Source organism: Tympanuchus pallidicinctus, unplaced genomic scaffold (genome assembly GCF_026119805.1).
Source record: "Tympanuchus pallidicinctus isolate F22 unplaced genomic scaffold, pur_lepc_1.0 scaffold4, whole genome shotgun sequence".
In the NCBI taxonomy this organism is placed as follows: Eukaryota; Metazoa; Chordata; class Aves; order Galliformes; family Phasianidae; genus Tympanuchus; species Tympanuchus pallidicinctus.
Genome location: NW_026294758.1, coordinates 24,809,924 through 24,825,879, shown reverse-complemented (window position 1 = coordinate 24,825,879; position 15,956 = coordinate 24,809,924).

Below are 15,956 nucleotides of genomic sequence, written 5' to 3'. Positions count from 1 at the left end.
TGTGTGCAAACCTGAATAGCAAGGTCTTGGAATCTCTTTATCCATCCTGTAAATGGACAAACCAGCCAATGAATGTTTCCCATGGGCAGTGTGAACATCAAGGCAAAAGGCAAATTTGTCAGAATTGCATAATTGGCATCACATACGTTCGTAAAAACAGACTGCAAAGTATTGCAAAAGCTTAAAAATTTGAATTCCTAATCATGTTTGTAGGATTGTGTATGCCCAGTAAGCATATCATCTAGATATTACAAGAAATTCATATAAATTTATTCCTGCTTTTCCTGCCACATTTTTCAAACAGTTCTTGAATCCTTCTGACAACAGTTTCCTAGGGAGCAGATGGTTCCTTTCCCCCCCCCCCCATTTAGTCTATTTAGATCTATATATCATGCATGTCATGACATAAATTACCCTCTCAGTCAGTTAAAGTCATTATATATGTATAAATCACTGATAATCAAGTGAGGGGGAGGGCTTGTTGAACTCAGAATCTGTTTTAAAACCTTTAACTGTAATTTAAAAATGGATCATATTGCTCAGTCACAGTCCTGCACCTGAGCAGTTTAAATCAAGGTTATAGGCAATCAAAGTGAATGACTCAGTGTCCTCTGTTTTGAAGATTCTTTTCAAGCTACTACTCATCAGATGATTGCTCCACTGGGACTATATCAAATATGCACTCACATTCAGCTGATGCCAGTGTTTGTAGCACTGAGCTATTAATGTAAAATCGCCTCCTACACAGCTACTGCCCCAGAGCATAGCTGGCAGCTGTTTTGTCAGCACTATCAGAACCTTGCATCTGGAGTAGGGACCTTGAAGGGAGTCCCAGACTAAAGAAGTGAGAAAATCTCTAGGATAGTAGAAGAGAGGGTGGAATCTCTGCAAGGGATCATTGTGACTCATGGAGATCAAGAAAGCAAAACAACTGATTAAGAGGGGCAAAAATACAGTACCAAGGTTTGCTCAGAGTTTTATACTACGTTAACACCAGCCCTGCCTATTTATTTCAAGTATCAGGCCGGCTCATAAATTGTGAGAAACACGAGACAGTCATCCGTTTTCCAAATCCATTAAGAAACTGAGCTTGTTTTAATTCTCCCAGCAAGAAGAAACACAGGTCAAGCACTCCTAAGGAAAACATGCTGACATAAAGTCTCATCACACAAACACTTATGGACACATTTCACTCAGGCATGTGAGTACAGGACCAGGTCATGAAGACATGTTTCATCCATCGTCTTCTGAATGAGGAACCCAGTGCAATACACTGCAGTTGCTATTATCCAGTATGTCTTCAGAATTGTGATCAGTTTTGCTGTAACCAACTATTTTTAATGTGGTCATATTAACAAGATGCTGAGAGCCACAATGACTTCTATATACGAAGTGACCTATATCCATATTCTAGCAGTAACAGTAACACTAACAGCCTGAAGGAGGGTTCAACTTGTCTGTTTTCTCACTAGTGAGCATTTAGCAAGAGATATGCTGAGCTTTTCTCAGCCACTGACACGGTCATTCTTATTTATCAGTCTGTAGAAAAGTAATTTCTGTGTCTCATCCATATGCCTTCTGGAAGACTGGTGGAAAATTAATACCAGCTACAAAGTACCATCTCCACCTTCTTCCTTGCATGAAGACCAAGCCTCCTGGATTCAGCTCGCTGCTCACACAAAGAACAGAGAAAAGTATTGAGGTTTAATGAAAGTTCAGAATGAAAACAGCATATGCTCTGAATATACAACCCCAAATGCGTCTTCCATTAAAGAAGAAATTCACAACAGGAGTACTGTTCAACAAGCATTTTTAGGGACTAGGTTTGTCACAGGAGCCTTAAACCAATCTCTCAGCTGCACTGCACCGCTCTGGCTCTGTGTATGTCCACCTGCCCATATATTGTTGCCTCATAACTGTCCCAGTCATTTTCAGTCCCTCAGAAGAGCTTCTCCAGATGTTTGACATGCTACTGCAAGCTGTATTATTTTCTGGCCCTTCCACCCAAATGCACATAAATGCACATTTCTCACACCAAACTATGCATTACTACACATCGTAAGTATGCATCCGCTGGACTGTATCAGCCCATAATGAATTGGGATTTGACATTATTTTCTATTGAATAAACTTACAGAGCCCTTAGAAATAGACATATCACTTATGATAAATAAATATAATAGTTGTTGAATTAAGGATAATATGTAGATCTGTAAGCCAGCAATAACCAGGAGGGGGGGGAAAAACTTTAAATGTCTCTAATTACTATAGCTGGCTGTATTTGTAGGACTTCTATAAAAATGAACACCTTGGGGAGCTCCAAACTGATATGCCAGCAGTAAAAATTCATTTTTTTCTCTTTAATTGTTTGCTTAGCAAAACCCCAGGAGATTGCAGCACTGTAAAATCTAATACTAAATACTAATACTAAATGATTAAGCAAATTGTAAAAACATCTCATTTTCTGATTTTTGAATGAAAAGAGCATATTTTAAAAGTAATTTCTCCAATGAAAAATACAAAGATGTTAGAATATTTATTTTAAACTATAGAGTTAAAATTAGAAGCTGTATGTTTTCATCACAGCAAAAATAAAGTAAAATAAAATAAAAATCCTGTCTTAAAAAAGAAAAGGAATTAGCTACTGTTTATTCAACCTAATTTTGCTGTGATGTGATTTTACAGAGTCTCTGTTAAGACTTTGACAAGTTACCCTTATGCAAAGAAGAACCAGATGATCCTGTTTTACTTTGCTTATGCTGAACTTCCTTGGCAAAACTTGAATGTATTTTAATAGTAACAGTAGTTGAGAGGCAAAACATAATCATCTAATTCACCTAAAGAAAAAAAAATGCATTCTTCCCTAGATCTGAATTAATGTTCTGATGCTTTCAGTTGTTACGCTGTGGCATCGATCACAGAAAAGAAGAAGCTACAAAGATCTATGTACATCTAGAAGGTGGAGGAAATAGTTTTTTCAGACCATACTATCTAAAGGATAAACTGCTACCTTTCTTAGTCAGTCAGGACTGAGCATATCCATGCAGAAGAACAGAAAATATTATTGTCTCCAGTCTGTGAAGTCTGTCCTACCACATTAGAGGAGCTCCAGAAGTATAGCTGTAGTAAGTCAGTGTGGAATGATGTACCACAGCCTTAATGCTCAGGGAGCTAGAAGTATGTAGACCAAAGTAGCAGATGATCCTCGATGTTTGTCTAAAAGGCTTCCAAATATTATTCTAAAGCACCTTATATCCAATGGTAGGCTGTCCATGCTGGTTTCAGATTACAGGGGACTCACGTAATCAGTCAGTCTGTTGTTCAAACTTTGTCTGTAACAATCTTCTCTTATTTTCCCGTCCCAAACACAGCAAATGTAGGAGTTTTGGGGCATTATTGCCTCAAACAGATCCTCTGGTTCTGTTTCCCAGAGGGTTATATGACTACATTAGACTTCTACAGATGCTGGAAATGGAATTAGGCACACAATAAACTAAGCAATTACTTAGGCAAGCAGGACATAGGCTGAGGAGATTCTTGAAGCAAGAACTCTAATGCAACTCTAAGGCAACAAGTATGGGGACAGTTAAACTGATGCAGATGTAGTATTTGTCTGGAGAATGTCCCCTGTGTTGAGTGATGGTGATGGGATGCTGTAGTAATCAGAAGATATTTTTATTCAGTGACTACGTATCGATGGTGATTTGTAAGCAATGGGATATCAGCAGCTTCCTTCAGCAGATCAAAGAAATAAGCAGTTCATCTTGCAGCCTCAGACTCTTGGCCAGATCATGCCACACAACCTGCTGTGACTTCAGGTTTCCTTTCGGTACACAGAGGATGGGCTTAAGCTCCTAAACCAGTCACTGCATCTCATTTCAGAGATGTCTCCCATTCAAAGAGCAGAGCCAGTGAGCAACCAAATTGATTTCGCATTTACCACCTTCCCTTGCACATGGCATCATTTCTTGCTGTGGAACCCAGGAATTCAGAAACTTCTGTAAATAAGAAGTCAAGCTGAACAACAGGAAGATCCAGACAGTCTACCTCTTTTCTGGGAGCTTATTCCTAAGGGTGGTTACACCTGACTGACATGTTTGTGTGCACAACATTTGTTAGCCTTTGATTCTTTCTTTACAACATAAAAAAATGTAAATGAGAACCTCACGGACAGAAAGTCCCTTAATAAACCAAAGAAATTAAATAACTTATCCCTTATCCTGCCTTCAAAAACATTTTCTTAGCCCTATGATTATTTAAGAAACTAAATAACATTTAAAAAAAATAATAATAATAATCATATTTTTCAAGTTCTGGTACTTCAATACTTCATATTGTCATAGTGTAAATTTCACCACACTTCAAGGCTATGGCAATGCTTACTGATCCTCATTATTCTGTACAGCTAACAGAATTTCTTGCCATTTCACCTTTGCTCTCAAGTTACTTGGTCACACTAACCTTCATAAAGCTGAAAAAACCTATTTATTTCCATCATGGGAGAGGAGAAAGGAAAATACAAGTAAAGGGTAAGAGAAAGTAAGGAGGAATAAGCGACATCTGTTTGTTGCTGGGATGACAGGAACTGCAAAGTAAGCATATGGGAGAAATGTGTAAAAGAGGAAATCAAGCAGTGAAAGGTGCACCAAAGAAGAAAGAAGAAAAAATGAAGAAAAGTGGGGGGAAAAATTCATATAAACTGAAAAACAGGACAAGCATGACAGTCTGCTAAAAAGACTTCAAGCAGAAGATGTTTTTAAAGGAGCTGAGTCTGATAACCAGAGACAGAAAGACAGGATCAGGCTAGGTCATGTAAATGTAAACAGCTCTGATGGAATGCAAATACTCCCGGCACAGCAACTACCCTAAAATGAAGCATCTTGCCTTGAAGGCAACTGGAGTGTGATCTACTGCTTGAGTGTTCCTCTCCATTATCTGCTTCCACAGCTCCTCTCTGCTTCTCACAGCACCAAACTGCCTTTCTCTCACAGCATTTTACTTCATGGAGTTTTTACACATAGGCTTCTGGTATTTCAGCCACCAGATCTGGCAGCATGCCTCATTGTAACTCTTCCTACCAAATGGGATAAACAGCTACACATGTACTAGCTGGTTATATAGAAGGTGTTTTTGCACTTTCAAGGCTTTGTTTTCTAGGCTAAATACACAAAATGAAGCAACTGTTGATAAGACATGTTTCTATTCCCTGAAAGCAAAAATAAATTTCATCAGTCTTGGAGAAAAAGGCATCCTATGCTGAACACTGATAGTAGACCCTAAAAGTCTCAATGTTAAAGTGTTCACCTCCACATATATGACACTATATATATCATATACAAAGTGGTTACATTGGGGATATTTTTATATTTTCTAGGACACAAGTATAATTGTTTCTCAGCTAACACAACTTGTAAGTTATATTGTTATCCTAATATATGAATATTTTCAAATTCATCATATTACAGAATGGCATAGATTGCCAAGAACTGATACAGAAATCCTCTAAAGTTGTAAGAGGATTTGGCACAGTACTGGCAATGAGAGGGTTCATGAGGTTAAATCATTCCTTACTTACTAATACTTTTACAGAAAACCTTATTCTTTACTACTGAAATTTTCCATATTTTTAATATCAAGTTCATTCATAACACTTCCACTGCTGCTACCACAAGATCAGAATGAACTCCTGATTTCCTTGCACATGCATTTTATATCATTTTATGCTGCTATTATAGGTACTAAATTCCTGGCATCTTACTTCTTTGCCAGAACAGCATACCTGAAATACCATTTTGAATTGTTTTTTTTTATTCATACCTTTAAGACTGTTAACCCAACCAGTGCTTGTAGCCTCACTACCAGGAACCTCATTCCTTGCATATTTATTGAGATGTGCTTGCACAGACTCTAGTGTTACATAGTTTATCAATTAAAATTTAAGACTAATTAAGTTGTACATCTGTCTGCTTCTGTCTGTACTATCCAAAATCTATAAATAAATCACTAAAAGCTCAGTAAGAGTCTTTTATTTATACAGTTTTCTGCATGGAGGTGTTAAAAAAAGAAATACTGATTGCGTAGCAGGCACTGGTAGAGTTTCATTTATTTGTAAAAAGCATGAGGAGTGGCAATGTGCTAGGTTAAGCAATTTTTACATTTTCAGATTAGTTAGTCTTTTAAACTGATAATTTCATGTAGAACTTTCAAGGTTTGAAAGAAAGAATGACATTACTCCTTTTGGTATCAGGTTGAAGCTTCCAGGCTCAGGAACAAACTTACGAAGTTGACTTAGTTTTTGTTCTTTTCTGTGTGGGCTTAGAGCAGCCAGGCTTAGTAGACCACTGAGCAGAAGTTGTACTGAGGGTGGGTGACCTGGTGCTTGTCAGCAGTTAGCAGCTTTCTCTACGAGGCAAGGCAATGGCTGCCCCATGCTAGTCACAGCTGACTCCACTTGATTCCAGTGGTCTCACTGCAGGGCACAAGTGGACCCTGAAGCCACGCTGCACTGCCTCAAGGAAACATGTTTACTTGCACCTGGGTGGGAGCAATCCCAAGAACAAATACAGGCTGTGAAGAGAATGGCTTCAGAGCAGCAGCCCTGTGGAGAAGGATTTGGGAGTATCCACTCCTGAGCAATTCAACATGAGCTGTCAATATGTGCTTGCAGCCCAGAAGGCCAATCATATCTTGGGCTAGCTCAACAGAAGTGTGGCCAGCAGGTCAAGGAAGGGGATCCTACCTCTCAACTCTGCTCTCATGAGACCCCCACATGGAGTACTGCATCCAGTTCCAGAGCCCCCAAAACAAGGACTTCTTTGATGTGTTGGAGCAGGTCTAGAGAGCCATGAAGGTAATCAGAGGGGCTGAAGCACCTGCCTTATGAGGACAGGCTGAGAGAAATGGGACTCTTCAGCCTGCAGAAGAAAAGGGTCCAGAGGCATCTTGTAGAGGCCTTCCAATACCTGAAGGAAGGTATTTACCCACAGGAAACGTAGGGAGGTACTTTTTAAAAACATGTAACAGTAGGATGAGGGATAGTGGCTTTAAACTGGAAGAGGGTAGATTCAGACTAGATATTAGGAAGAAATTCTTTACTGCAAGGGTGGTGGAGCAACAGAGACGGGTTGCCCAGAGAGTCTGTGGATCCCCCCCTCCCTGGAAGCATTCAAGGCTAGGCTGGATGGGGCTTTCAGCAACATGGTCCAGTGGGAGGTGTCCTTGCCCATCACAGGGGGTGTAGGAACTAGATGATCTTAAAGGTTCCATCCTATGATTCTATGATTGTATGTTTAAGAAAGGGTAAAAAATGCAGTGCAGCAGTTTTGAGAAAATGGGAGGGAAGCTGCCTTGCAGGCACCAAGGTCAGTGCAAGAGGAGGGCAGGAGGTGCTTCAGGGGAAGAGCAGAAGCTCTCTGCAACCCACGAGGGGCTTTTGGAGGATTAGGATGTCTCTCTCCAGACTCAGAGCAGATCTCCCCCCACAGCCATGGAGGAGCCCAGGGTGCAGCAGATCCACAGCAGAGCCAGAGCAGGAACTGCAGTCTGTGGAGAGGAGCCTATGCAGGTGCAGGTTATCTGGTGGGAAGTGGGGAATCATACTGGAGCAGCCTGTTTCGAAGGACTTGATAGACTGAACTTGAGCTGAAGGAGCTGATGAGGGACTTGAGTCCGTAGAAAGGGTATGCACTGCAGCAGATGAACATTGTGAGAAGGGAGCAGCACTGCAGCACTGTAACCCCAATTCCCCACCTCCTCTTTGTGATTCAGTGTGGACGGGAAGGAGGCAGTGGACTGGACAATAAAGGAGTGAAATTGAGCCTAGGAAGAAGGGGTAAAAGTGTCCTAGATTTTATCACTGTTTCTCACTATTTTATTCTATTTTCTAACAGGCAATAAATTAAATCAGTTTTTTCCATGTTGAATCTGTTTTGCCTATGATGCTAAATGGTGAGCTATCTCCCTGTGCTTATCTTGGTTGATTTGCTTTTCATCTGTGTTTTTTTGCTCCTGAATTCTGTCAAAGAACAAGGTGTGAAAGAACATCTGCATGGGGGTCTGACAGTCAGTCAAAGTTGACCTAGTATCAAGCTGATGATATTTCATCAAATGTTGAAGTGAAACCCTACAGTCATGGTATCACAAGGTTACTAGAAAGTGGTCTTAGGCAGTGTTTAATTCAAGCTTCTACTAAAAGCAGGATCAACCAGGAGGCCAGACAAGGCTGCCTCAGGCCTTTGTTCAGTCTGGTTTTGAGAACATTCAAGAATGGCGACTACACAGCTTTATACTCCCACACAAGTAGATGAGAGCCATCAGGCAGGACACTGTTTGCATCTGTACAAACATACTTAAGAGAGCCAGCAAATCAGACAGCATGTTATTTTGCCTGAATGTTTGAATGTGACAGGGCACTCTGTCCTCTTCCAGAGGCAGAGGTACGACTGACACCTTTTAGACAAATCTTACATAAGATTAATAATTTAGCCATAATCACAAGGGAAACTTATCAATAATTTCAGCTTTCATTTTACCTTCTAAGGAAACTTGAGCTTTCAGTTCATGGAGGAAATCTGAGCAGCTAAACTGTTGCTGTGTTTTGAGATTATTCGAACACCCACAGAGTTAGCCACAATCTGTGGTACTGCCCCGTACCACATTTATGGTATTATCCCATATATCTCTTCATGGACAGAGACATATCTGGTACAAGAATCCTTACAAGATATTCAGCTACAATTAAATTACTAGTCATGTTAAAAGTTCTGAGTTTAAGTTGAGTTTAAGTTGAGTTTAAGTTGTTAAAAGTTGAGTTCTGGTTAGTCAGGCTCTCTAACTTGGAAACAACACTTAGAAAAATTCCTCCTGCAAATCTGATTTTTTTGTTTTCGTTTTTGTTTTTGTTTTTTTCCACAATGTCTCCAAACAATATCAGGTTGCTCAGAATAGCTTGCTTTAAAGAAGAGTCATTTTGGTTTTGCTTTTTGTCAAGAGCTGGACACATGGGTAGGATGACTACCATCTGGAGGAGAGCTAGCTAGAAGTCATGATCCTCAGGGCCAGCCTAAAACCACAATCTATCCCATGAAAGCTGAATTTAAATAAATCAGTAGCTGCTCATCAAATCCAAGTATAATGAGTTCAGGATTTAAACTCACGGCCAGAGAAGCAGGTGATCCTTTAGTTGAAAAAGGACATTTTTGGTTAGCAATTTCTGAAGTCATTTTAGGTGCCTGGAGCTAATTTTGCATGAACTCTTGTTTTATACCAACTGATATTTCATTACTTGGTTTTCTAAAGGGCTGTGTGTGTTCAAACTTAACATCAGTCAAGACAACAGTTTATTACTTACCAGAGAGTATGATAAGACATAATGTCAGTTACGGAACAGTAAATTAGGAACAATCATTTCTATTCCTACACTTCTTCCTCCTTGTAAAACACACTTGGTGAAAGGGTGTTGTGTGTAAGGGAGTTGTGTGTAGCTAACTCTTCTCCCTAAGGTAGACTTAGTACTTCAAGTCATCCTCCTGTATTTTTCCTTGGATTAACTGAACATAAAAACTACTTCCAAACTAACATGATTTCCAAATTCTTTCTCAGCGATCTCCTGGGGCTATTTATTCAGCAGCAGCCTAAGAGAATCACGAGGTTTGGTTCTTCAAATGCCATTTGGAAAACAGACTCAGCTTTCTTCTGTGTCATTAATCAGCTGACAGAAAAGAATATAATAGCAGCAAGGTTCCTATACTTCTTTATTCTCCAATAACTTGTGTGACTAGTCAAAATAGAGATCAACTGATTGATATGCCCTGCATAGTCCTTGAGCCGTGACTCATAAAACAGTTGTCTTCTTCACAGACTGAGCTTCCCATAGCAGCATTTTTTCTGTTAGTGCTGGATACAGAACCAGCACCAGCTGAGCACTCACTTGTCTTCACACTTTTTTTCCTTGAATATCCATTATTTCCAATATAACATTAACTGAAAAAAAAAAAAAGATTATAATCTGATCCCCTATGATGGAAAGCTCTAATGTCTACTTGTAACAAAAACAAACATTAAAAAAAATAATAATAATAATAATTGAGGAAAAAAAAAAACATGAACTTCAATATTTTAGAACACTGTGCAAGCATCAAAATTGATCCTCATGAGGAAGAGCAGATGAGATGGGCAGGCATCACTAAGCTTTTTCTACTGCCAAATAAACTGAGGCACAGACAAGTTAAGTAATTTCACCAGGGAATTATGCTAAATCATGGAAGGGTGGGATTTTATTCCAAATCCTTTTACCTTTTATGTAAGTAAATTGTTTATTGTCCATTGAAAGACTCTTCTCGTTTTCTTCATCAGAAATCTCTGTGATTAAAATGCTAAAATCCTCATGATTTTTGAGGAGTGGAATTGTCGTACTGACAAGTCCAGAGGATTAGGATAGGTACCTTAAACTGCTTTTAAAAAAGCAGATCTGAAATTTCCTGTCAAAACCAGAAATCATAAAAACTCAGTATTTACTTGACAGTGAAGTGTATTAGAAATTCTGGAAACAGATTTCATGAAAATAGTTTTCTAACAGCATTTCCAGTATGTCTAACGAAGCCTTCTGACACTTCACATCTTGTTTTTTTTTCCTACTCAACTATATCACTGTAATCAAAGTATAAAGCTTGTCACCACACTTTATGCTATTACAAATAGGGGGAAAAGATAAAAGAAAAAGAAAAAAAAACAACCTTAGGACTTACATATTGTCCTCTTTTTCCATGAAAACTGGAATAAGTCTTCAAATGAATACACAAGTCAATATTTAATGCCTAGATCTTTTGGGCAGATGGTGAGAGTGGGTCACCTATTGAAGTATGAGACCAAATAAGTTTTTCATGCACACTCATCTCAATTGTATTCCTTGCTTGCTGAAAATCCTCGAAGGCAAAACTGGTCAGACAAGCAAAAGCTCCACCTACCTGTGCTATTTATTTTGTGATAGACAAAGAGGTATTATTCTGAAGTTGATGAACATTGCTTATTGCAGCCAAACCTCAGCATGAAGTCAAGATGATTTGTCACTGCTGAGTTTCTTGCCAAAAGGGAGCCTATCTTTCCCCCAGCCCTCCCAGCTAAAGGAACATTAGCAAGATAAAAATCTGATTTGGAAAGTTATTTTTCCTTTGCTTGTCATGTTAACACCACATTGTGTCACTGAAAATATGGCATTTTCTAGTTTGGATTTTCTTGTCATTTGTTCTGTTTCAGTGTGCAACCCTAAACTCACTTGCTAAAGCATATTTATGAGTTTCATAGCAGTTCACTCTGTCTTTTCTGCTACTACAAAGGAAGTCTGTTGTCTTCATATCTCAGTACTAAAGAATAATAATTATTTGGGAAAATAACAGCTTTGCAAAATTAAGTCAAATATTTCAAAATCACAGAACTGTAGAATGTTTGAAGTTGGCAGGCCTATCTGGAGACCACCTAATCCAACCTGTCCAGGACTGCACTCAGGCCATTGAAGCTTTCCAAAGATGAATACTCCACACGCTTCTAAGCAATCTGTTCCGGATCCACACAGTACAGAAGTGTTTCTTTATATTCAGAGAGACACTCCTGTGTTCTAGTTTGCCTCATGTACTAACACTATGAGTATATATAGAGTTAATGTTGTGCATTTTAATTTGTATGGCATATTTGAACTGAGATTGTTTAGTCTATAGAAGCAGTTGAGGGGAGACCTTATCACTCTCTACAACCACCTGAAAGGAGGTTGTGGCAAAGTGGGGATCAGGCTTTGCTCCCAGGCAACTAGTGATACGATGAGAGGTAGTGGCCTCAAGTTGTCTCAGGCAAGGTTCAGGTTGGATATTAGGAAAAACTTCTTAGAAGGACTGGCCATGCACTGGCACCGGCTGCCCTGGAAGGTGGCAGAACAGCTATCCCTGGAGATGTTCAAGAAACAAGTGGGTGTGCTACTGACGGACATGGTTAGTGGGCATAGTGATGGGGGTTGCCAGTTGGACTAGATGTTCTTAGATGTTTTTTTCCAATCTTAATGATTCTGTGATTTTATGATTCTCTGAAATAAGGTAGCCTTTCCCAGCAAGTAATAATCTTGTAATATTTTGGCCAGATAGAATCTGCAATATTTTTTATTCTTATGCAGTTTCTTATTGTTGACTAGTAAGATTTTGGTAAATGGATCACAAATAGGAAAAACGTTTAATTTTAGGGAATAAGTCATACTAATAGAACAATGCACTTTTTTTTTTTTTTTTAAATCTGTGGTTAAAAAATGTCTCTCCGGAAGATAAATATAACACAGAATTCCAAATCAACTAAAAGACTCTGTAAAATACCTCATATATATATGTAGTAAGCATTCAGTACAGAAGGCAATGAAATGATGTAACTTGTCACACTCTACTCTTCCTCTGCAGCTGTAAAGCCTGCTTGCATTACTGCAATAGTGAATAAGCCAATAAGCATAGACAAGAAATGTGTTCAGACCAGGCTGAGGTCAGTAACAGTTTAAACCCTGAGCAGATTAGTCAGTAATGGTAAGAGAAACAATGGAGACAAAAAGCAGGAACAAGAACACAGAAGTGAAGACAGAATCGAGATAAGGAGATGGATACAGAGGAGAGCTGCAAGCAAGAGGCTCAAAGTCTGAAGATTCTGTCCTGCCTTCTAATTAAAAAGTTATGTGTGATGTAAGTTTCACTCACTTACATGAGCAAAGGATCAAGGTGGCAAAAACCAGCAATCCCAAAGTTACCACATTCTGGTTTGTCTTCCTAGTCCAACATGAAAATAACAGCGCAAAAGATGAAGGAGAGAGCAAACTGTTATTTGCAGCTAAGCAAATCGCTTGTACTGTTTCGCCCATGGTAAATAAAACCATGTAGTGCTGGTGATTTGCTTCTTTTTTTTTTTTTTTTTCTCCCTGACCTGTTACATTTTGCAGATACAGTAAGAAAAATGGATAAGATTCGTGCACTGCAAATGTAGAAGAGAAAACGCTTACAATTTGTTACAAATGATTGTAACAAATGTAATAGTCCCTGATATTCTTGCAGTATCTTGAATGCATGTAAGAACACTACGGGTTATTTGCTCTTCACTGACGTCTTCACTTACTGCTATGGACCGCGTGAGAAATGCCGACGTTCCCATTAGAACCGCTGAAGCGATACAAATCTCACACCACTAGATGGCAGTCAAAGCGCAACCCGTAAATGCCGTTACAGGACTGCTCTTCATCAGGAACTTCGACAGATGTTGATTGGGATGATACAAACAGGTCCGGGGGACTCCTAAAACACCTCCATATTAACTTCTTGGTATTGGTATTGAGGGAACCAATTGGGAGAAATGCCCTCCCAAAACTGTAGCTCGAACACGGAGGGTCTCGTGAGTGCCATCTTGGCAATAGTGACCATGAAGTACTTGAGTTTAAAATATCGGGAATACTACCAACAATATTTCAAGCCTGGATATAGGATGAGCAGATTTCAGGTTGTTCAAGCTAGTAGCTAGTAAAGTCTTCAGGGACCTTTTGAAGGCCTTGGGGTCCAATAGTTACTGGTTACTTTTTAAGTACCACCTCTTAAGAGCTCAAGAATAGGCAATTTCAAAATGCCTGAATTTTTCAGGCATTTCAAAAAAGTCATGTAGATGAGGTAGAAGATTTTCTTGGCTAAGTAATCATCTACTTCTAGAGTTCAGTTTAAATAAAAGGAGAAAAAAAAAAAAAAAAAAAGAGTTTATGACCACAGAAAGTGAGGATGGGTAGTGTGGAAGAACTACAAAGATGCCATTCATTATTGTATGGAAAGGTTAGTGCACCAAAGCTCAGTTGGAGTTGATGCTGTCCAGTACTATGGGGAACAACAACAAAAAAAAGATTTTAAAAATTGTTAACAACTAAAGGGAGATCACAGATAACATCGGTCTGTTACTTAATGAGGATGGTCACCACAAATATGAATGCAGGCAAGGCAGATACATTTAATGCTTTTTTTGCATCTGTGCTCAACAGCAATTACAGGCTCTGGGACCCCTAGAGCCCTGAGTTGGACCACTATGACTGCAGTAATAATAAACTGCCAGCCAGTTCCAAATATGTATGGGATTTGCTGCTTCTGCTAAAAGTATATAAGCCTATTGGACCCACTGAGATTCATCCCAGAGTACTCAAAAGGTTAAATGATTTCATTGTAAGACCTCTCTCAACTGTTTTTTCAATCACCTTGTGAATCTGGAGAGGTATCAGTTGACTGGAAGCTGGCAAATGTCCCAGTTTTCAAGAAGAGCAAGGAAGAAGACCCTGGTAATTATGGGCCTGCCAATCTCACTTTGGCATATGGCAAAATTTTGGAAATTATTTTTGAGAGTTATTGAAAAACATTTGAAAGATAATGCAGGCATTGGTCAAATCCAACACATGGTCACAAGGGGAGAGTCCTGTGGAACAAAATTAATCTCCTTTTATTAAAAGGTGACCCACCTATTGACAAAGAAGACCAGTAGATTTTATTTATTTGTTTGTTTGTTTGTTTGTTTGTTTGTTTGTTTCAATTTCAGCAGAGCTTTGATATTGTTTCTCTTAGTGTCCTGGAGGGAATATTCATCATACAACTAGAAAGGAACATAATGTGATGAGTGAGCAACTGGTTAATGTGTTGGGTTCAAAGGGGTGGTAGTAATGTGGTTAAATCAGACTGGCAGCCAGTCATTTCTGGGCTTCTGCAGGGCTCAATTTTAAGACCACTTCTATTTAATATTTTAACTTGAAGATTACTATCTGAGTTTGCAGACAGCCCTACATTGTGAGAGGCTATTGATTTCCCAGAGGGACCTCGCAGAGAATTTGACAAATCGGAATAAATTAGCAAACATATTAATTTTAATAAAGGACTGGATTCTGCACCTGTGATGGGGCAATCCCAACTATATGTACAGACTGTAGGATGATGGGTGGGAGAGCAGCCCTACAGAAAGGGATCTGTGTGCTCTGGATAACAGCAAGTTGAACATGAGCCAGCAGTGTGCCCTGGCTGCCCAAAGAACCAACCGTACCCTGGGGTGCACCAGGCCCAGCACTGCCACCGGGACAGGGAGGGGCTGTCAGCTGTGCTGTGCTGTGCGGCCTCACCTCCAGCACTGGGTGCAGGTCTGGGTGTCACAATGTAAGAAGGACATAAAACTATTAGAGAGGCCATAGGAATCCAATGGAGATGGTGAAGTGTCCAGAGGGGAATCTGTGTGAGGAGCAGCTGGGGTCCCCGGGTGCGTTCAGCCCAGAGCAGAGGAGCTGAGGGAGGCCTGACGGCGGCTGCAGCTCCGCACACGGAGCAGAGGGGCAGCGCTGAGCTCCGCTGTGTGACAGCGACAGGGCTGAGGGAACGGCATGGAGCCAAGGGAGGGGCAGCTGGGGGTGCTGGGGAATGGGTTCTGCACCACAGGGCGGGGGGCACGGGATGGGCTGCACAGGGAGGTGGGCACGGCCTCAAATGCTGGAGCTCTGGGAGCGTTTGAACAGCGCTCTCAGACACAGGGTTTGAATTTTGAGAGGTGCGGTGTGGAGCCAGGAGTTGGACTCAATAATCCTCATGGGTCCCTTCGTACTCTGAGCATTCAGTTGTTCTGTGATAAGCACATGTTTCTGAAGAAGAAGGTTTTTACGTTGTTCAAAGTCTTAACTGATCACTAACAGGTAAAGATCATTGGAGTTGAAAAGTATGGAGCTATGTTTTGCTAGGACTTGTAGGGAAATCAAACATGGACAAAGTTTCAGTCAGAAAGGAAGCAGGAATTCACCTTTTTGCTTAAAATCTTCTGTCACAGGAAAGACAGAAGTCATTAACAAACTTTTCAATTACAATGATTTCTTCATGTCAAATCTGAGTTCACTGTAGCACCTCTACCACAAAAATCAATATACACAATTTATATTTTATGAC